This window comes from Silene latifolia, chromosome 7 (assembly GCF_048544455.1).
Source record: "Silene latifolia isolate original U9 population chromosome 7, ASM4854445v1, whole genome shotgun sequence".
In the NCBI taxonomy this organism is placed as follows: Eukaryota; Viridiplantae; Streptophyta; class Magnoliopsida; order Caryophyllales; family Caryophyllaceae; genus Silene; species Silene latifolia.
The window spans coordinates 43,694,874-43,717,195 of record NC_133532.1 but is presented as its reverse complement, the minus strand read 5'-3'; the positions used below and the strand labels follow the sequence as shown (position 1 = coordinate 43,717,195).

Genomic DNA, 22,322 nt, shown 5'->3' with positions numbered 1-22,322 from the left:
AGATGATTGGTTTCTAGCTATAACTTCTACAATTGATGTTGTGCCGAGTCCCGAAGGATTCTTGATTCCGCCAACAATAGGCGGTTTGATCAAATTGACACCGATATTTCTCATGCCACGATCGAATCTATGGCGGTCCATTATGCACAATATGTCAATTCCCAAAGTGTGCCACTCAAAGGTAAAGAAGAATCCTCCGACAACTCCGTATTGCTAGCTCAAATTGCCTTACTCCTACAACAATTGGCGGAAAGAGATGCTAGAGATTCCCTGCAACAACTCAATGCCGTGTCTTCAACAAGTCAAATCATTATTTGTGATGGTTACGGAGGTGCGGGTCATTACACCGCTCATTGCCGAGCTCCTATCGAAGAGGTAAATGCTTTTCAAGCTTTTAGACAAAGTTCTTATCCACCGGATACATTTTCCAACACTTATAACTCGAAATCAAAATTCCACCCGAACTTGTCTTATAATAGCAACAATGTGCTTAACCCTCAACCCCCACCACAAGAAAATGACTATGTCCCTCAACAACAAAAGTATAATCCCCCACCGGGTTATCAAAATCAACAAAAGCCCCCACAATACAATTACCAACAAAATCAACCCCCACCACAAAATGCCCAACAAAAGAACCAAGAGGGAAGTAAACTTGAGGGCTTGATAGTGCAAATGCAAAGGGAATTGTTGGCTCAAATCCAAAAGAATGATCAAACTCACAATGCCGCAATCAAGATGTTGGAGCAACAAATGGCTCAACTAGCCTCATCTAGCTCTTGAAGGAAAACCGACCAACTACCACCTCAAGGTATGCAACCACACGAGACCGTTAATTCTATCTCCTTGAGAAGTGGTACAAGCTATGATGGACCCTCCATGACCTTGGATGACGAGGTGGTTGTTAAAAAGGTCAAGATTGGAGGAAATGACAAAAAGAAGGCTAGTGAAGAGCCTCTTGTTAATGATCGTGTGCCATTTCCTCATCGGTTATTGATGCTAAAGAGAAAGAGCAAGCTTGATGTCACGAATGTCGAGCCCCCTATGCCCAAAGAAAGTGACGAGGAAATTGTTGAGGAAGTCTCTCCTAATGCTAAGGGGGGGTGATGCCGATTCATTGAAGGTGGATGTTCCCATTGAGAATGAGAAAGTGAAAGTGAGAGATGTGGAGGATGCTCCTCCAAAGGAAGTTGTTCAAGTACCGTTTTCCCATCGTCTAGCAAAGCACAAGGAGGAAGGTAAGTTCGGTAAGTTTTTGGAAGTTTGTAAGAATTTGCAAGTCACCATCCCATTTATAGAATTGCTTACCCAAGTCCCCTCCTATACACAATTTATCAAGGAAATTCTCTCAAAGAAGCGATCCTTCAATGAGGTTGAGACCATTGCTTTCACCGAAGAGTGTAGCGCACTCTTACAAAATTAGTCTCCCCCGAAATTGAAGGACCCCGGTAGCTATTCTATTCCTTGCACTATAGGCACATATAACATTGATAAGTCCCTTTGCGACCTACGTGCTAGTGTAAGTTTCATGCCCTATTCCCTTTGTGAAAAACTAACATGGGTGCCTTAAAATGCACAAGTATAACATTGCAAATGGCGGACCGTTATTTAAAGCGACCCTTAGGTGTCTTAGAAGATGTACCCGTCAAAGTTGGCAAGTTTTTCATACTGTTGACTTCCTCATACTTGATATGGCCGAAGACTCACAAACCCCAATTATATTGGGTAGGCCATTTTTACGCACCGCGAGTGCGCTAGCTAATTGATGTGAAAAATGGGAGGTTGACGTTAGAAGTGAGTGATGATCTGACCGGGTTTCATTTAACAAAAACAACACCATTAGAAGCCCAATGTTACAAGAGTCTTGTTATTTATTTAACACTGTGGACTCTCCTAATGTCTCTACTACGCTTGGATCCTTACTAATGGATCCGTTGGAGGACGATGTTGGTGTTGTTTGTTTTTTAGGTGACAATGCTAAGGGCACTATTGCTAAGAGTGCCGAAAAGAAAGGGAAATTTTATTTGAACAATTTCAAATGGTTGCGGAATGCAAAAGGAGCTAAGAAATGGAGCTTTGTTGGCGGCAAGCTCAAGGGCGAAACTTGATCAAATAGCTTCTTACGTCATGCGGGACGTTAAACCAGCACTTATTGGGAGGCAACCCAAGCTTTTTATTTGCTTTTATTCATTTTTGTTTTTAATTTTCCGCAATTTAATGTTTTTTGTAGATTAGTAATAAAATGCTCGACTTGACGATGTTTCTCTTTGTGATTTATAGGTGAAAATGAAGAAAGGAGACTTAGAGGAGAAATTAGCACGCTTCCCCATGCAAGAACCCCGTTCGGGGACGTGGTTTTTAAAAAACGGGACGGGAATTAAAATAAAGAAGCTAAAGGCGAAAAATAGCATGGACCGGTCAACAACTCCGAACGGGGACGTGGATTTGTTTTTTTTTTTTTTTTTTTTTTTTTTTTTTTTTTTTGCAACAGCAACTTTTTACGGGTAAAAAAAAAGCATTTCATTTTCTATCATTCCTCAAATCCGACGGTACCATTTCTCTCCTCTTTCTCCATTATTTTATTCATTTATTCACCTACAATCACTAGGAAACATCTTGTTCTTCATCATTTTGCAAGTTCAATCAATGATGGTATCAAGCTATACCTCGCAAGTGCACGATTTTATCGTTGTACACTATTAAGGGTCGATCCCACAAGGAGTTGAAAAGACTACTAATTGTTCTAATCCTATCGTTTAGCTAAGTCGGCAATAAGGGATGGAAATGATTATGCTAGAACTACCAACAACAAGAGAAAACAAACTAAATAAGAAATAGGTGAATGAGCAAGATAAAATGAAAAGTTGTAAATCAAATATATTAAAAACCTAAGACTCGGTTCTCCCCAAACAATTCGTAACTCCACACAATTAAATCTCTAGGCTAATCATAAGGGTAGCTAGGTGAGGAGGTGACGGCTCTAATTCGCCTAAGACCCCCCTCTCGGGTTCGAAATAGGACACTAGTACTACCCACCAACCCCCCTCTCGGGTTCGAAGGTCGGAATCCCTAACTCAATACCCGACTACCCCAAAAACATGCATTTTCCCAAGGTAGTCCAATATTTGCTAAGGTCATTAAGCCCCATCAATTTCCGGGTCATCCCACTCCCTTTCTCGAGGGTCGATTTCAAACGCTAGTTTAGAGGTGTCCTACCCCGGTTTTCCCTTTCAGTCTCAACCAAGGTTAACAATAGGGTCAAATCTCGGGTATCCAAATCACAACCTAACCAACTCTCGTTGGTGGATAAGGGTCGTAAGTCAACACTACCCAAAAATCAATCCATAAACCCAAATCATTCCTCCAAACTACCCTCACCAATTTCCCAAATAATTAGCCTTTATGAGATTCAATTAGTGAAATTACTCATGTTGGGTCAAACCGAGCCCTAGTGGAAGACTACTCACTAATCATGGTCCTAATTGCAAAATAAACAATAAAGATGGAAACTTTGGTCATAAACATGGTGAGAAGATGAATTTTACTACTAAACATGCAACAATCCAACAATAGTTGTAAAGAAAGATAATTTAATCTAATAACAAGGTTGGTTAAACTAAAAGACACAATCTTTAACCCAATCAACTCAAAGATTAAGTCTTTGAGGACAACTAGCAAAAGATGAACAAAGGAAAGAGAATCAAAGAAAAGATGAACAATGAAAAGATGAACAATGATGAAAACAACAACAACAAACCAACAACAACAACAATTTTAACATAAACAATCAAACTAACTTGAAGGAAGAACAAAATGTAAACAAATGAAAATAGGGAGAGAATTAATACCAACTCAATAGCAAAAGAGGAATTTGGATAGAAATAATAAAGAAGGAGATCCTTCAATCTTCTTACAAACCCAAATTCAATTACTAATTAATTGAAGAACTTCTCTAATTAAGGAAAGATTAACAAAGAGATTAACAAAGTTTTAAACTTGAAAGGGGAAATATTCTGGATCTAGGGTTGTGTGTACAAAAGGGTTTAAGAGGGGGTATTTATAGGCTTGTACAAGATTAAGAAGAAAAAGGGAAGAAAAGAGAGAAAAGCCCAAAATTCGGCTGTTTGTGTTTTGCTTGGTGGACCATTGCTTAGGTGGTCCTACCGGCAAAATCGTGCAATGAATTAAAATATCCGGCATTTGTGTTTTGCCGGTGGGCATTGCCCGCTCGGCAAAACACCAACTTCAGGACTTCTTCTTCTTTGTTGATGTGTGCAATGCCGGTTAACCGGTCACGGTGCTCCTACCCAGGCGGCGAGGTCAAGCTTGTTTTTCCTCAAATTCTTCATTTAATTCCTCTAGCTGTGTTCTACCGGTGGGCCGGCTGCCGGCCTGCCGGCAAAACACAGCACTCAGCTTTTTCATCAACTTCTTTGGCAATGTCTGGGGTGTGTTCTGCCGGTGGCCAGACCGGCTGCCGGTCTGCCGGCAGAACACATTGTTCACCATTTCTCACCTCTTATTCATGTAAAGGCAATGGGGCGCTTTTCTTGCCCCGATTCCTCTATACTTGGATCGTCTCCTACAAAAGGATGCATAAGGTAACAAGTACGGGGATTTGGCACAAAATGCAAGGAAAGACACCCGAAACCGACTCGATACAAGTCGGTATGCATAAAAGAAAGAGGGAAAATAGGAGTAAGTTAATCGTATATCAAACCTCCCCACACTTATACCTTACTCGTCCCCGAGTAAGTCCCAAAACCAATGTACAAAGCATTATTATGATAGATATGGAGAGTGGATGCACAATATAAGCATCACTCAACTAAACTACTACTTAAGCCGATCGAGTATTAGCGCATTCAACGCCCCTTCAACTCGCAATTTGACACTCATGAGGGAAGAGTGCCCTATTGCAAGGCAAGTTGGGTCTTGCTACAAAACTTTCGACACATCCATCATGAAAGCACGCAATCAATAAATAGAATGCATCTAGCAAAATGATCCACTTTCCTCATCTAAGTGGCCGAATTTTTCAAACAACATAACACGGTCTTGGTTGGGAGTACCGTCTCAGAAGTGCCAATTGAGGTGCCAACCCCCTAAGCGTGACTAAAGCAACCCATGCGTGACCAATGCTCAAGAAAAAAATTCAAGAGCGGGGAAAGGGAAGAAAGGACAAGACCGCCGAGAATTACAAAGCCGACACAAGATTCAACCAAAGGACCCATGACTAAGGGGACCGAGGCAACGACATCCTCACGGTTTTCACTCGTCACTCAATGAAAGAACAAGGTGATTTTTGTGACAAATAGTAACCAAAATCACTCGACTAACTCAACTAGAGAAAACGTGCCCGCAATCTAATGTGTAAGATCGTCCTATGTCCTATGAAATGCAACAATGGTAGAATGCACACGAAATGAAGCGAGGGTTAAAACGGGGCTAAGGAGAAGGTCGAAACGGGATTGGTGCAAGCACCATTTGGACATGTGGGGCTCAAATCAAGAATCGTCGACACATCTCATCCCATCTCTTATTGCAACACATGAGACACGTCTATGCCTTAACATAGCAATGATGACCAAAACTATGCAAAAATTGCATAAACCCAACTCAAGTAGGAAAAATTTGACAAAACTCCTTTTATTTCAACAAATGGTAACGTCTACACCGTAACAACGGCTCGATTTTCCAAGCCATGCAAAAAATGTGTAAACCCGACTCATCATTGGAAAAACATCAATTTGTCCTTTTTATTTAGCAACGGCTTTTTCTACCCCATTTAATGATGAGGAGGGGTGTTGCTTGCCTTTTTCTTTTCTTTATAACATATATACAACATGACTCACTATTTTTGATTTTTCACGACATTTTCACTTTTCTATTTTGCTTTTCATTACAATTTTACAAACTCTTATTTATATACAAAACCAAATTCACATCGAAATCCGACCCAAGTGGATGTGCAAGCCATCCACCGTCACGACCCAAATCACCTCCTACAACACAACTACAAAGACCGACCAATTCTTGATTAAGGAAGGGTGGTTATAGGAATGTAGCTATTTTAGGTGGGTTTGCCAAATGAAAAGGCTAAGCTCAAAGGGGTGAATCAAAAAGGGGAACGATGTAGGGGAGAAAACAAGGCTATTTGGCTATGTGAGGTTCATAAAAACCGATTTTTGCTTCATGTCATGTGCACAAAAATGTAATGCAATTTCACGGTCTAAGGACGATGCGACACACTTATGCGTAGTGATGTGACACGCCTCGCGAGGAGACCTACTCTCGAACCTAGATGAGGGCGAGGTATGAATGTACCCACCCTAGGAGGCTCTACCCTTACCTTTGAGTAGCTAAGTCGAGCCAAAGGTCTAGTCTACGGCCCTAGGTCTCACAAGATCGGTCTAAACTCATTGGTCAAGCCCTCCTTCCTCGGCTAACTAAGAGGCCACGGGTGCGAGTCACGAGAAGGGGAAAGGCACAATTGGGCACATTAGCTCATCATGGGGGTACTTGATTCCCTTCCTTGACCATGTTCTTCCTTAAAGATTTATATACAAACTCAATGCAAAATGAAGGAAATACAACATATATTTACATGTGAACAAATGCATGCGGAAATTAGACAAACATGAAATGAAACGTGCAACAAGTTGGCTAATCCTAGCAGCACATCAACACCAACAATCCAAACGGTCTCCCAAGGAGACACCCAAGGCAACAAAATTCCCATTCTCTTTCAAAATATCCAAGATACCAAAAAGAAAGAATAGTAAAAGGAGTAAGAGATAGGAAGGATTATACCAAGCGGTCTTCTAGCTCATTTTTGCCTCAAGTGGTCAATGCGCCATGCCAAAGGTTAGACAAAACATATATATACAATGCAAATTTTTTTTTGAATTTTTCAGAAATTTTTCAATTTTTAGGCATTTTATCTAATTATAAGCATTTACAAATATAAACAAATATTCACAAGACTGGATATTTCCCTCCCCACACTTGAGATGTACATTGTCCTCAATGGACAAAAGCATAGGGAGTGAATAACAAAAAGAAACGAACATATTTTTGATTTTTTTTTTGAATTTTCAAAAGAAAAATAACAAATTTTTGGGATTTTTGTTTTTGAAAAATTAAAAGGACATATTTTTGTTAATTTTTGATATAATAACTCCCTCCCCACACTTATTTATTTACATTGCTTCCAAATGGAAATAAATGTGTGGAGGAAATTTAAATTAAAAGACATGTTTTTGTTTTTTTTTTTTTGGGGCCCTCCCCACACTTATTTATAGACATGGGAGGGCAATTTAGCGAAATAAGATAACATGTTTTTGGTGATTTTTATCATTTTTCAATTTTTAGTTGGTTTTTTTTTTTTTTTTTTTTTTTTTTTTTTATTTTGAAAATGCAATGCATGCTCTATTCTATATGCAATATTTAAATGACAATGCAAGTTATGCTAAGTGAATGCAATTACTAAATGCGACAATGTATTACAAATTTGAAATCTAATGCAATCCTATATGAATGCAACTAAATGAATTACCAACTAAATGCATGCGAAAAATTAAACGTGAAGGAGAGAATTCGGATAAAAAGGGAGAGATCGTACTTGTTATTTGGATTGAATATGAGGAGCATACCAAAGGCTTTGGATTGAAAAGGGAGGATAATAAGCCATCAACTCGGCCTCTCGGGTCTAAGACCCCATCTCGTCATCATCATCGTCATCATTGTTATCTCCGGTAGTAAAGTCGGAGCCTTGAACCAAATCCTCGGGGTTGAAGGTGAAATTAGCTCCACTAACGCCGGCACCCGGGAAACCACCCGTGAAGTCTCCACTCATGTTCATCACGCCGCTATCTCCTCCCGTGAAACCACCACCGGATCCCGACGCACCCGCATCACTAGCAAAATAGGGCCGGACGCCCCCTATCCAATGGGCATCATGCCCCTCCGGTCTAGACTCGGGCATAGGCGGGAAAATGGGGGCTGAAAAGTAGTCCGGTTGGAGGTTAAGACCTCCGTGGACCATACTCCCGTCCGCTCTTGAATAGTTGGCATCGGGCCAAGTAAAGTAGGAAGGATGAGGGGCATCGAAGGGCACGTAATCCCGTCTACAAAAGTCGTCGTAGACGGGATAGGTACCGGTAGCTTGATCATAATAAATCCGGTCCAACTTTCTCCCCAACACTTCCCTCTCTTTAGCGGCCCTCTCCGTGGCAATGTCCATCCTCCCCATCCACTCGGTAAGAGATGGTGGTAAGGGAGGATATGAAGGTTGGCCCGAGGAGAAGGACTCCCCTTGTTGGAATTACCAAGGTGGTGGTTGGTGGGGTTGAGGCGCGGTGTATTGAAGGGAGGAAGGGGTATCCACTCGACGGTCTCGCGAATAAACACGAGTAGGATTAGGGGGAGGATGGTCGGCGGCTGGGTCTTCTTCAATATCAAGGAGGTAGAAATCCTTGTCCTTTTCAATTTTGATAGCGGTGATATTGGGAAGCCGGATTGAGTTCTTGTAATTAATTTGCCAATATTCATGGCCGTCAAGGGGGTTTTCTTTCAACCAAACAAGCTTGGTAGTCAAGTAGTTCTTTGTCAAGTAAGTTTCCCCGGGTAACCAATTCATGGTAGAGAGGTCTACCGGACGGTCCAAATTACGGGCAATTCGGGTGATCATGCCACCCACATGTATCGGGACCCTTTGCCCCGGAGAACTTGCTATCTTTGAAAGGTGAAGGGCAAGGTAGTGAGCCACATTAATTCTTAAAGGGATGGGTTTTGTGAACAAATAGGACCCCAAAATTTCAAGTTCATGGGTCCTAAACACCCATGGCTCATCCACCGCAAGAACGGTGCAACCCATACATCTATGCCACACCCGAATGACGGGGTTGTGGCAACTCATCGCGGGCCTTTTCGCACCAACTTTATCATCAAGGCCCGAAATTGCTTTCCAAACACGGGAATAGTGAAAATCAGCGGGTGGGGTATGTGACGGCGCATTTTCCAGCCCAAAAATGTTAGCCAACCGACCCAAAGTGATGTTGTGCTCCCGGTTCATGAGTCTAAAGCTAAGAGTAGCCACCATGTTTGATTGCCGGTGTTTTGTAATCTTAAGACTACTAAAAAATTCCCAAGTAATGCGAGGGTAAGTATACTCATGCATTGTAAATATTCCCCTCATGCCACACCCCGTAAAGAGAGCTTCCGTCTCCCTAGCAATCCCAAGGGCCGACAAGGAAGGATGATGCAAAAACTTAGTTGGGGTGAGAGGACGATTTTTGAAGAGAATAAACTTACCCTTCTGAGTTTGTGTGGCAAACTCGACCGTAGGAAAGTCCGGATCGGGGTTTGTATCACTTGCGGCCCTAGCAATCAACTCCGCTTGATCCCTTGCTACATCCGCTCTTGTTCTTCTTCCGGCCATCTTGATGCTTAGAGAAGATTGGTGAAGGTTGAGGGAAGTTTGATTGAATTTTGAGGGAGTTAGGGTTAGAAAGGGGGAAAATTAAGGAGGAAAGAAGAAGGAGAAATGAAGGAATGATTTGGAAAAAGGGGTTTCTCGTGGTTTTAATTTTGGTCTGCGTGTGTGTTTTACCGGTTGGCGAACCGACAGCCGGTCTGCCGGTAAAACACACTCCCCTTTTTTCAATTTTTTCGAATTTCTTCTCTGAAAATTTGACCTCGCTGCCGGTGGACCAACCGGCTGCCGGTCCACCGGCAAAACACTTCCCTCACTTTATTTTCCCATATACCATGTGTGTTCTGCCGGTGAGCCGGCTGCCGGCCTACCGGCAGAACACTACTCCCACTCAAAAATCAACTCCTCAGCTTCTGTGCATGAGTGTCTTGCCGGTGAGCCGGCTGCCGGCCTACCGGCAAAACACTCCTCTTCACCAATTTTTCAAATTCTTCTAAGTCATCAGGTGTGTCCTGCCGGTGGGCCGGCTGCCGGCCTGCCGGCAAAACACACTCCTCATCATCAGTTCTTCGTGTTTTCTGCTTTGCCAGGTGTGTTCTGCCGGTGAGCCGGCTGCCGGCCTACCGGCAAAACACACCATTTATTCAATTTTTCAACAAATAAGTTTGGCCTCGCTACCGGTGGACCAATCGGCTGCCGGTCCACCGGTAAAACACAACACACAGCTATTTTTCGTTGTTTTCTTTCAATCAGCTCAATTTTTCTTTAACTCGGGATTCGAGCTTTTTCATTGACCCCGGGATTCTTGTTTTCCACAACTACTCCGACGCATGATGTCGGGATTTCGGGTCAACGAAAATAAAGCTTGTGTTCTTCAAAAGTGACCTCCGTCACCAATCCAAAAAGACAAAGTACGACTCCAAATCTCTCACTACTAGTCTAGAATGCAAGCTATATACAAAGATGCATGGGTTGCCTCCCATGAAGCGCCCTTGTTTTATGTCGTAGGCTCGACGGAGTTATGAATAACAATCAATAATTTGGAAGATAGGTGGCGATGGAGCTCACATTCTTTATGATAGGGGTTCCGACAACGTAGTGCTTGAGCCTTTGCCCGTTTACCTTGAAGGATTGATCTCCATCGGATATTTCAACCGCGCCATGTGGAAAGACTCGGACCACGGTGAAGGGTCCCGACCACTTAGACTTGAGCTTCCCCGCAAACAACTTGAACCTTGAGTTAAAGAGGAGAACCAACTCTCCCTCCTTGAATTCTCTCCGAATTATGGCCTTGTCATGGAATCTTTTGGTCCTCTCCTTATACAATCTAGAGCTCTCATAGGCCTCTAGCCTAAATTCTTCTAGCTCATTGATGTCAAGTAGTCGCTTCTCTCCGGCGCTCTTCAAGTCAAAGTTAAGGAGTCGGATTGCCCAATGTGCCTTGTGCTCCAACTCGACCGGCAAATGACAAGGCTTCCCGTACACCAACGGGAACGGTGAAGTCCCTATCGGTGTTTTGAAAGCGGTCCGGTAAGCCCACAATGCATCATTGAGCTTGGTTGACCAATCTTTCCTCGACCGGCTCACGGTCTTTTCAAGGATCATCTTGATCTCGCGGTTAGAGATTTCGGCTTGGCCGTTAGCTTGTGGGTGGTAGGCAAGACTACGCCTATGTTGCACCCCGTGTTTCTTAAGTAGAGCATCAAGAGTCCTTTCCCGAAAATGAGTTCCACGGTCACTAATCACAATTCGTGGAACCCCAACTCGTGGGAATATGATCGTCTCCATGAGTTTGGTTACTGATTTTGCGTCACAAGTCTTTATTGGGATGGCCTCAACCCATTTGCTCACGTAGTCAACCGCAACAAGGATATACTCATTCCCATGTGATGAGGGGAAAGGGCCTTGATAGTCAATGCCCCATACATCGAATACCTCCACCTCAAGTATGTAGTTCATTGGCATTTCATGCCTCTTTGAAATGTTACCACTTTTTTGGCATTTGTCACACCCCTTGACGTAGGTTGCCACATCATGGAATAGGGAAGGCCAAAAGAAACCACATTGGAGTACCCGTGCGGCGGTTTTTCTTGCACTACCATGCCCTCCACTTGGCATGTCATGGCAATGAGATATTATGGGTTTGACCTCTTCGTTCGGGATGCATCTTCTAATTATCCCATCCGCACAAGACTTGTAAAGGCATGGTTCTTCCCAAAAATATTGCTTAAGATCGTGAAAGAATTTCTTCTTCTTATGGGAGTCATAACCATGTGGGATGACCCCGGATACCAAGTAATTGACATAATCCGCGTACCAAGGGACATCCATTAAAGCAAGTGCGAATAATTGATCATCCGGCAAGGAGTCATCAATAGGCAATCCATCCTTACCCTTGATATGGAGTAGCCGAGAAAGATGATCGGCTACCACGTTTTCCACACCCTTCTTATCTCTAATTTCAATATCAAACTCTTGTAGCAAAAGTATCCACCGAATCAAGCGTGGTTTTGACTCCTTCTTGATTAGCAAGTGCCTCAATGCCGTATGATCGGTGTGCACAATTACCTTAGAGCCCACCAAGTAAGAACGAAACTTGTTCATGGCATATATGACCGCCAAAAGCTTCTTTTCGGTGGTAGTGTAGTGTGATTGAGCTTCATCCAAGGTTTTGCTTGCATAATATATGGCATGAAGTTTACCATTCTTCTTTTGTCCAAGCACCGCTCCCACCGCTACTTCACTAGCATCGCACATCAACTCAAAAGGTTCTCCCCAAGTGGGAGGTTGCATAATTGGAGCGGTGATGAGAGCTTCTTTCAACCTATTAAAAGAATCCAAACACTCATTAGTAAATTCAAATGGCACATCTTTTCCAAGCAACAATGTTAAAGGTCGGGCAATCAAAGAAAAATCCTTGATAAATCTCCGGTAAAAACCGGCATCCCCAAGAAAACTTCTAACTCCTTTGACATTAGTGGGAGGGGGTAAAGTTTTAATCACTTCTATCTTGGCTTGATCAACTTCCAAGCCTTTACTTGACACTACATGACCCAAAATAACCCCGGACGTCACCATGAAATGACATTTCTCCCAATTCAAGACTAGACCGCTCTCTTGACATCTTTTCAAGACCTTACCCAAATTAGCTAGACATCCATCAAATGAGGTGCCTACGACGGAGAAATCGTCCATAAACACCTCCATGATATTCTCAACATATTCGGAAAATATAGCTAGCATGCATCTTTGAAATGTGGCCGGCGCATTGCAAAGCTCAAAGGGCATGCACCTATAAGCAAAGGTGCCAAACGGGCACGTAAAGGTGGTTTTTTTTGGTCATTAGGGTGAATCGGGATTTGAAAAAATCCCGAAAACCCATCAAGGTAGCAAAAATGAGAGTGTTGGGCAAGTCTTTCCAACATTTGGTCAAGGAAAGGGAGGGGGAAATGGTCTTTCCTAGTTGCCTTGTTGAGGCGTCTATAGTCTATACACATTCTCCACCCGGTTGTGACTCTTGTTGGAATTAGCTCATTCTTGTCATTGGTAACTACCGTGACCCCGCCCTTCTTTGGCACAACATGCACCGGGATCACCCATGCACTATCGGAGATAGGGTAAATTATGCTTGCATCATAGAGCTTCAACACCTCCTTCCTAACCACTTCTTTCATAGCGGGGTTAAGGCGGCGTTGAGGCTCAATGGAAGATGCACTCTCATCCTCCAAATGAATGCGATGGGTGCAAAAAGAAGGGCTAATCCCCTTGATATCATCAATTGAGTACCCAATGACATCCTTGTATTTTCTCACAACATCAAGTAACTTTTGAAGTTCGGTGTCATTGAGTGCACTATTGACAATAATAGGGTAAGTGTCATTAGGGCCAAGGAAAGCATGTTTAAGAGTAGAGGGAAGAGGTTTCAACTCCACTTGAGGAGGCATAGATCTCTCCTCCTTTTTACCATCCCTCTCAAGCTCTCAAATTCTTTATCCGGGTCCTCTTCAATTGTTGCTTCCATAGCTAAAGCATACTCCTGGTGCTCCTTGCAATCTTTTACCTTGCCCTCAAGGAACCCTTGCAAACCCTTGTCTTCATCAAATTTCTTCATATCAACCCATTCTTCTACCACATCAATCATATAACAAGACTTTTCTTCCGAAGGCTCTTTCATAGCCTTGTTCAAGGAGAATTCAACCTTATCTTCACCCACTTGTAAAGAAAGCTTCCCATTCTTCACATCAATCATGGCACCCCCCGTAGCAAGGCAAGGGCGTCCCAATATGATGGGAATATTTGAGTCCTCGGGGATGTCCATTACATAGAAATCACATGGGAATGCAAGTTTCCCCACCTTGAGAGGGACATCCTCCACAAGACCAATTGGGTATCTTACCGACCTATCCGCAAGTTGGAGAGAAACCCTTGTTGGTGAAAGCTCATAACCTTTCAATTTCTTGAAAATTTTGAGGGGCATAAGACTAATGCTTGCCCCCAAATCACACAAAGCCCTCTCAATATGCACGGTCCCAATCTTACAAGGTATGGAAAAGCTCCCCGGGTCTTCAAGCTTTTGAGGAGCCTCATTCATGAGAATTGCACTATACTCCTTGGATAAGTTCACCATAGTTGTCGGGCTCAAGGAGTTTTTGTTTGAGATGAGCTCCTTCAAGAACTTTCCATAGCTTGGAATCTCCTTTACGGCATCAATGAAAGGCATGGTAATGTTGATACCCTTCATCATATCCATGAACTTTCCATACTTTTGTTCAAGTTTGGCTCTTGCCAACCTTTGTGGAAAAGGAATTGGTGGCACATAAGTTCTTATAACTTGTTGTTGAGGCTCTTCAACCACCCTAGTTGGTTCATCAATCACTCTTGGAGTTTCCACAACAACCTCCACAAGCTCATCTTCTCCCTCCTTTTCTTCAATCACCTTAGGAGGTTCAACCACAATTTGAGGTTCAACGACATCACCCGGTCTACTACTCTTCCTCTTCTTGACAAATTCCCGGTCTTCCAAATCTCTACCACTCCTCAAGTGGATAGCATTCATGGTTTTCGGATTTTCCTCGGTTTTACCCGGGAATTTCCCTTGAGAGGCTTGTAGTTGGCTCATTTGGGTAGCCAATTGGGAGATTTGGTTGTCCGTCATCCGTTGAGAAGCTTGCATTTGGGTCCTAAGTTGGTTTATGGATGAGGTTGTCTCGTCATGTTTTTGAGTGGAATGGTTGATGAATTGTGTTTGAGTATTGACAAGTTGGTTTTGGGAAGTCATCAATTGTTCCATCATGAGTTCCAAGCTTGACTTTGGTTGGGTGTTTTGTTGGAAAAGTTGGGTGTTTTGTTGGAAAGGTGGGTTGTTTGGTGGGTTGAGTGGTTGAAATTGTTGTTGTCTTGGTTGGAAGGTTCTTCCTTGGAAACCCGGTGGACCTTGATTGAATGTTGTGTTTTGTTTTTGAGTTTGAAAGTTTGGTTGTTGTGACTTTTGTTGGAAGGTTGGGTTTTGGACATTTTGAGAGCCATAAGAGAAGTTTGGGTGGGCTCTCATCCCGGGGTGATATTGGTTGTTGTTAAATGCTTGCTTGGCCGGACTAGACTCCCATATCTCGTTCACTTGCTCCATACCATTGCCATCTCCAACCACCAAAGGACACTCATTGGGTGGGTGTCCTTGGTCTCCACAAAGCTCACAATTATAGACTTGGTTCCTCATAGAAGAATTGCTAGATGTTTTGCTCGAGCTCATCAAGGCAACTTGTTTCTTAAGCTCTTCTATCATCTCTTTTACTTCCACATTGTTGGCCGATTCGACCGTTGACTTCTCTTTCCTCTTGTGCCTATCATTGTTCCAATGAAAGGTACGAGAAGCCATTTCTTCAATAAGCTCTTTCGCCGTCTTGTGATCTATCTTATCCAATGCTCCCTTCCCCGAGCCGGAATCAAGGTTCATCTTCATCTCATTGTTTAACCCTTCATAGAAATTGTTGATGAGCTCATCATCCCCAATACCGTGGTGAGGACATATCCTTTGGAGGCCCTTGTACCTCTCCCATGCTTCATAAAGGGTCTCATCTTCTTGTTGGGTGAAACCTTGGAGCTCACTCTTGATTCTTGCAGTTCGTTGGGGTGGGAAATACTTGTTTAGGAAAGCCTTAGAGACATCGTCCCAAGTCCGAAGAGAGTCGGGTTCACAACTTTTAAGCCATTCCTTGGCACTTCCCCTCAAAGAGTAAGGGAAAAGCCTAAGACGTACGGCATCCTCCGTCACTCCATTGGCCTTGAACATGTCACAACTATCCAAGAACTCGTTGAGATGCTCGTTGGGGTTTTCGGTGGCTCCCCCTCCGAATTGGTTCCCTTGGACAAGTTAAAGCAAGGTGGCTTTCACATCAAAATTGTTGGCTTGAATAGGTGGCTTGACAATACTCGGATTCACCACCTTTTTCGGAGCCAAGTTATCTCTCATAGGAACCGCGGCCATTGTTACTTCCGTTTCCGGTGTTGCAAAAGGATTCTCGAAAGTTTCAAAAGCACCTGGTTCTTCTCGAAGGTCCTCAATTACTAAATTTTCTTGAGGAATTGGTGTTTCTATAAGCCCTCTTCTACGGAGTGAATTTAGTTTTCTTGCGGTTGCTTCGATCTCGTGGTCAATCGGGCGAATTGGTTGACCTCTTCGAGCTCTCCTAACCATGCAAAAAGTCCTACACACTTAAGAGAGGGATTAGTAACACAAAAGACTTAGTCTAAACAAGAACGAAAACAATTAATATCTAGCCGAACTCCCCGGCAACGGCGCCAAAAACTTGATGGTATCAAGCTATACCTCGCAAGTGCACGATTTTATCGTTGTACACTATTAAGGGTCGATCCCACAAGGAGTTGAAAAGACTACTAATTGTTCTAATCCTATCGTTTAGCTAAGTCGGCAATAAGGGATGGAAATGATTATGCTAGAACTACCAACAACAAGAGAAAACAAACTAAATAATAAATAGGTGAATGAGCAAGATAAAATAAAAAGTTGTAAATCAAATATATTAAAAACCTAAGACTCGGTTCTCTCCAAACAATTTGTAACTCCACACAATTAAATCTCTAGGCTAATTATAAGGGTAGCTAGGTGAGGAGGTGACGGCTCTAATTCGCCTAAGACCCCCCTCTCGGGTTCGAAATAGGACACTAGTACTACCCACCAACCCCCCTCTCGGGTTCGAAGGTCGGAATCCCTAACTCAATACCCGACTACCCCAAAAACATGCATTTTCCCAAGGTAGTCCAATATTTGCTAAGGTCATTAAGCCCCATCAATTTCCGGGTCATCCCACTCCCTCTCTCGAGGGTCGATTTCAAACGCTAGTTTAGAGGTGTCCTACCCCGGTTCTCCCTTTCGGTCTCAACCAAGGTTAACAATAGGGTCAAATCTCGGGTATCCAAATCACAACCTAACCAACTCTCGTTGGTGGACAAGGGTCGTAAGTCAACACTACCCAAAAATCAATCCATAAACCCAAATCATTCCTCCAAACTACCCTCACCAATTTCCCCAAATAATTAGCCTTTATGAGATTCAATTAGTGAAATTACTCATGTTGGGTTAAACCGAGCCCTAGTGGAAGACTACTCACTAATCATGGTCCTAATTGCAAAATAAACAATAAAGATGGAAACTTTGGTCATAAACATGGTGAGAAGATGAATTTTACTACTAAACATGCAACAATCCAACAATAGTTGTAAAGAAAGATAATTTAATCTAATAAAAAGGTTAGTTAAACTAAAAGACACAATCTTTAACCCAATCAACTCAAAGATTAAGTCTTTGAGGACAACTAGCAAAAGATGAACAAAGGAAAGAGAATCAAAGAAAAGATGAACAATGAAAAGATGAACAATGATGAAAACAACAACAACAAACCAACAACAACAACAATTTTAACATAAACAATCAAACTAACTTGAAGGAAGAACAAAATGTAAACAAATGAAAATAGGGAGAGAATTAATACCAACTCAATAGCAAAAGAGGAATTTGGATAGAAATAATAAAGAAGGAGATCCTTCAATCTTCTTACAAACCCAAATTCAATTACTAATTAATTGAAGAACTTCTCTAATTAAGGAAATATTAACAAAGAGATTAACAAAGTTTTAAACTTGAAAGGGGAAATATTCTGGATCTAGGGTTGTGTGTACAAAAAGGTTTAAGAGGGGGTATTTATAGGCTTGTACAAGATTAAGAAGAAAAAGGGAAGAAAAGAGAGAAAAGCCCAAAATCCGCTGCAGCTGTGTTTTACCGGTGGACCAGCTGCCGGTGGTCCTACCGGCAAAACCGTGCAATGAATTAAAATATCTGGCATTTGTGTTTTGCCGGTGGGCCGGCTGCCGGCCTGCCGGCAAAACACCAACTTCAGGACTTCTTCTTCTTTGTTGATGTGTGCAATGCCGGTTAACCGGCTGCCGGTGCTCCTACCGGGCAGCGAGGTCAAGCTTGTTTGTCCTCAAATTCTTCATTTAATTCCTCTAGCTGTGTTCTACCGGTGGGCCGGCTGCCGGCCTGCCGGCAAAACACAGCACTCAGCTTTTTCATCAACTTCTTTGGCAATGTCTGGGGTGTGTTCTGCCAGTGGCCAGACCGGCTGCCGGTCTGCCGGCAGAACACATTGTTCACCATTTCTCACCTCTTCTTCATGTAAAGGCAATGGGGCGCCTTTCTTGCCCCGATTCCTCTATACTTGGATCGTCTCCTACAAAAGGATGCACAAGGTAACAAGTACGGGGATTGGGCACAAAATGCAAGGAAAGACACCCGAAACCGACTCGATACGAGTCGGTATGCATAAAAGAAAGAGGGAAAATAGGAGTAAGTTAATCGTATATCAATCAACTATTAACATCAACAAGTAAATTTTCTTCCCTATTCTCTTTAATTTCATCCATTTCAATCAATTTAATCAAGTTTTGCAAACCCTAACTCAAATTGAGGGAATTTGATTTTGTGCTTATTTGTGTTAGAAATTGATTGTTGATGTGACCAATATTTGAGCATATTTAGTCCCGAATTAGCCTCGTTCCTATGCTTTTTAGTGCATATTTTGGGTCATCTACTATCTTTAGTCCTTTGTTTTGCATATTCTTTGAGGTTTTGTTTCCTTGGTACGAGAGGAGTGCAAACCTTGCATTTTCATGGCAAAATAGAGCTAAATTGATCGAATCTAATGACCAAGAATCAAAGTGAAGACAAGACTAGAAGGCCTTTGTACATAATGTAGTAGATGTGCAATGATGAAGAAGATCCTTGCATCTCTGACAAGATCCTTGAGGATTGTTGGAAGAAGAAAAGAAGGAAAGAAGAAAAAGCTTGCTGGACAGGAATCCGCCCGTCCAAGCATCGGGACGCTCGTCCAAAAGCTCCACAATCCGAGCGTCCCACCTTCCTGGCCGCTCGTCCTCCACCTGCACTTATCCGCTCGTCCCGACCCTTTGGACACTCGGATTGTTCTCCAGTGCAGCACGGCTTCTTCTTGTTCTACTCGGGATGCGCATATTTCTGAAAGACTAGCAAAAAGGAGACTCGCATCTTTCTTCGAGAGGATCATTTCCTCAACTTTTCTTAAGTACTTAATCGTCATTTAAGTCCTTAGTAACCATAGTTTATGCACCTAATCCCCACTATAAATACCCCATTGTACTAATTAGATTATCATGTTCTTCTTATCAATCCTTAGTGTAGTTTATAGTATTCTAATCTCTCTTTAATCTTGTAATCAACTTTTAATTAAACATTAATACAAATCTCATTTCCTTAATTTCTCTATTGTTCATCCTTTATTTTGGGTAATTAAAGATTATTTGGGGTTTATTTGGAGGATTGACAACCTTCCAATCATTCATCAAGTACTTCTATTATTCTTTGCTTATTATTTTGGAATCATCATTAGGTATAATTCTCTTAATCCCTTTTTAATTATTGTTAATCATCTTTACTTAGTCATCATGTTTTGCTTTGTTGATATGATTGACAACCTTGTTAACATTTTAAACTTGATAATAAGTGAGTAGTTTCCTTAACTAGGATTAACGGGGAATTAGGAGAAACCAACATGGGATTGATTCATGCTTAATCTAATATGCTTTCATAATTAATTTGCTTGCTTGTTGTGATTTCAACTTATGCACATGTTATGTTTGATGAAATGCGAGCCTATGAATCCTTGCATTTTTTACCCATCACTTATCTTTTCAATGAGACTTGTAAGACATAAACCAACTCGAGTCTCATTAGACCATGCATATTGTTGGATATGGAGGATTAAGTCGACTTGTAGGTGTTGTACAATCTAATCGATTCGGCTCCAGGACCCAAACCTTCATAGGGATTTTAAGATATACACTAACTCGATCTCATCACAATAATAATTGCTTGCATCTAGTTGAAAACATGTTTGTATGATCAAATCCCATGAATTCCCTATGAACCCATGACACCCTAGTGCTTTTAATCAATTGTTTACATCTCATTTTAATCATCTTTCTTGTTTACTTTTATTGTTATTTAGTTTAGTGATCTTCTTATCTCAACCCAAATTGTGACACCCTTAGACACCAGTACTTGCAATCGAAAATCCTACATCAATACCCGTCCCTTGGGATCCGACCTTTACTCACCTCTTTACTAAAAGTAGAGTAGTTTGTGAAGTTATAAATATTGTTTTGGTCTAGGTACTCCTAACGACAAGTAACCGAAAGCTAATAAAGTCCGGCAAAAAATGGAGCCGTTGCCAGGTACAGTGTTAATTTGATTTGATTTTCTTTGATTGTTATTAGTTGTGTCTTTCTATGCCTTGTGGAAGTAAAACTTCTAAAGGTTTGTTCTAATTGTTTTCGAGTTGTTTGATATTTTGCATGTCTAGAAGATCACAAGGTAACTTGTTACCTATTGATCACGAAATTGAAAGGACTTTGACAACCAATAGAAGACTTGCTAGAAACACTTTGAGAGGTATTGTTGAGGTTGTAGATATTCATTCAAATACTCTTGAGTTCAACTCTTTTGCAAGAGAAGGTGAGGAGAACTCAACGCAAAATCAACCACAAAATCAACCCACAATGCCTAAGTTTTCATCACATTCCGTACCAACCGAGGAGAACCTACCCAATGGTACTCCCACACCACAACACTTAACCAGAAATTTCATTGCAAAATACGCATTTATCTAATTAGTCGAAAGAAGCCAATCTGGGGGGATACCTAGTGAAGACCCTCATTCTCACATGAAGATTTTTTGTGACTATTGTGATGCGATTTCACAAACCGGAGTGACTCAAGACCAAATTCGACGGGTCTTATTTCCTTTTTCCCTAATTGGTACTGCGAAACAATGGTTAAAGAACCTCGATAAGGCTACTCTTGGAATTGACTCTTGGAAGAAGTTGACCCTAGCTTTCTACAAAAAGTTCTACCCTCCGGAAAAGACTAACATGCTAAGAGCCCAAATCACGGATTTTAAGCAAAGGGACGAAGAATCTTTGTATGAAGCTTGGGAGCGATTCAAAGAAACTTGTCGCTCATGTCCTCATCATGGACTTAGCGAGTGGTTCTTGGTACAACAATTGTGGAATGGTCTTTATGAAGACTCCCGAAACATTCTCAACATGGGATCAAATGGTATGTTCACCGAAGTTGACGATAATCAAACTTGGAACAAGATCGAGGAAATGGCGGTCCATATTTCACAATATAGTAGACCTCGCAAGGCTACTAGAGGAGGAAAGCATGAAGTGGACTCTATTACTAAATTGGGTGCTCAACTTAGTGCTCATATTGATACCATCAATTTGAAGTTTGAAAAGGCTATGACTAAGCTTGAAGAAGCCTCAAAATCACCAAAGCAACATGTTAATGCCATGGTGGCATCTTCATCGATTCCAAGTGGAATATGTGAGAATTGTGGAACTTTGGGACATGACCAAAGTGAATGTAGGGGAACAAGTGAGCAAGTGAATGCTTTTCAAGCATACAAGAGTGGTACCCCTTATTCCAACTATTACAATGAAAATACCAAATTCCATCCAAATCTCTCATACAAAAGCCAAAATGTTCAAAACCTTTAACCAACATACACCCCACCTCCAATGAGAAACCAAAATCAAAGACCCTTTTACAATCAAAACCAAGGTTACCAAAATCAAACTCCATACAATCAGCAAAATGACCAGGGTTTTGATGTTCAAAAAGCGGTCCTCCAAATGCAAAAGAACCAACAAGAATTTTTCACTCAAATGCAAAAAGATAGCCAAGCAAAAGACATCACCATCAACAACATCCTAGCCCACACAAAAATGTTGGAAACACAAATGACCCAACTAGTATCTTCGAGCTCTCAAAGACAAAAAGGGCAATTACCACCTCAAAGTAATCCCCCAAGACATGAATTGGTTAGTGCCATCCACTTGAGGAGTGGTACAAGATATGAAGGGCCAAAGAAGCATGTTGAGGATGAAGTTGTAGAGGTTAGTGACAAGGAAAGTGTTGTGCAAAACTCTAGGGAAGAAGAACCCACCAATCAAGAAGTTTCAAAGAAGAATGAAGAAAAGGCCAAAGAGAAAGAGCCCATTGTGATTAGACTTCCATTCCCTAGTCGTCAAGATAAGCCTAAGTTTGATGACCAACTTGGAAAATTCATGGAGATTGTAAAGAATTTAGAAGTCTCGATTCCATTCACGGAATTGATCAATCACGTTCCGGCCTATGCAAAGTACATGAATAACATTCTTACAAAGAAGAAATCAATCCAGAAGCTTGAGACTATTACCTTCACTAAGGTGAGTAGTGCCATCCTTCAAGGAAGCTCACCTCCAAAGCTCAAGGATCCGCGAAGCTTCT

General features: G+C 41.9%; 2 non-coding genes across 2 annotated transcripts; one reads left to right on the top strand and one right to left on the bottom strand.

The window, feature by feature from the left end:
- Positions 1 to 15,444: 15,444 nt before the first annotated feature.
- Positions 15,445 to 15,551, top strand: LOC141593694 (small nucleolar RNA R71). The gene has a single exon (XR_012521764.1). It is a non-coding gene; the product is annotated as a small nucleolar RNA R71 (small nucleolar RNA).
- Positions 15,552 to 20,917: 5,366 nt separating this feature from the next.
- Positions 20,918 to 21,024, bottom strand: LOC141593769 (small nucleolar RNA R71). Its single transcript, XR_012521834.1, has one exon. It is a non-coding gene; the product is annotated as a small nucleolar RNA R71 (small nucleolar RNA).
- Positions 21,025 to 22,322: the final 1,298 nt, after the last annotated feature.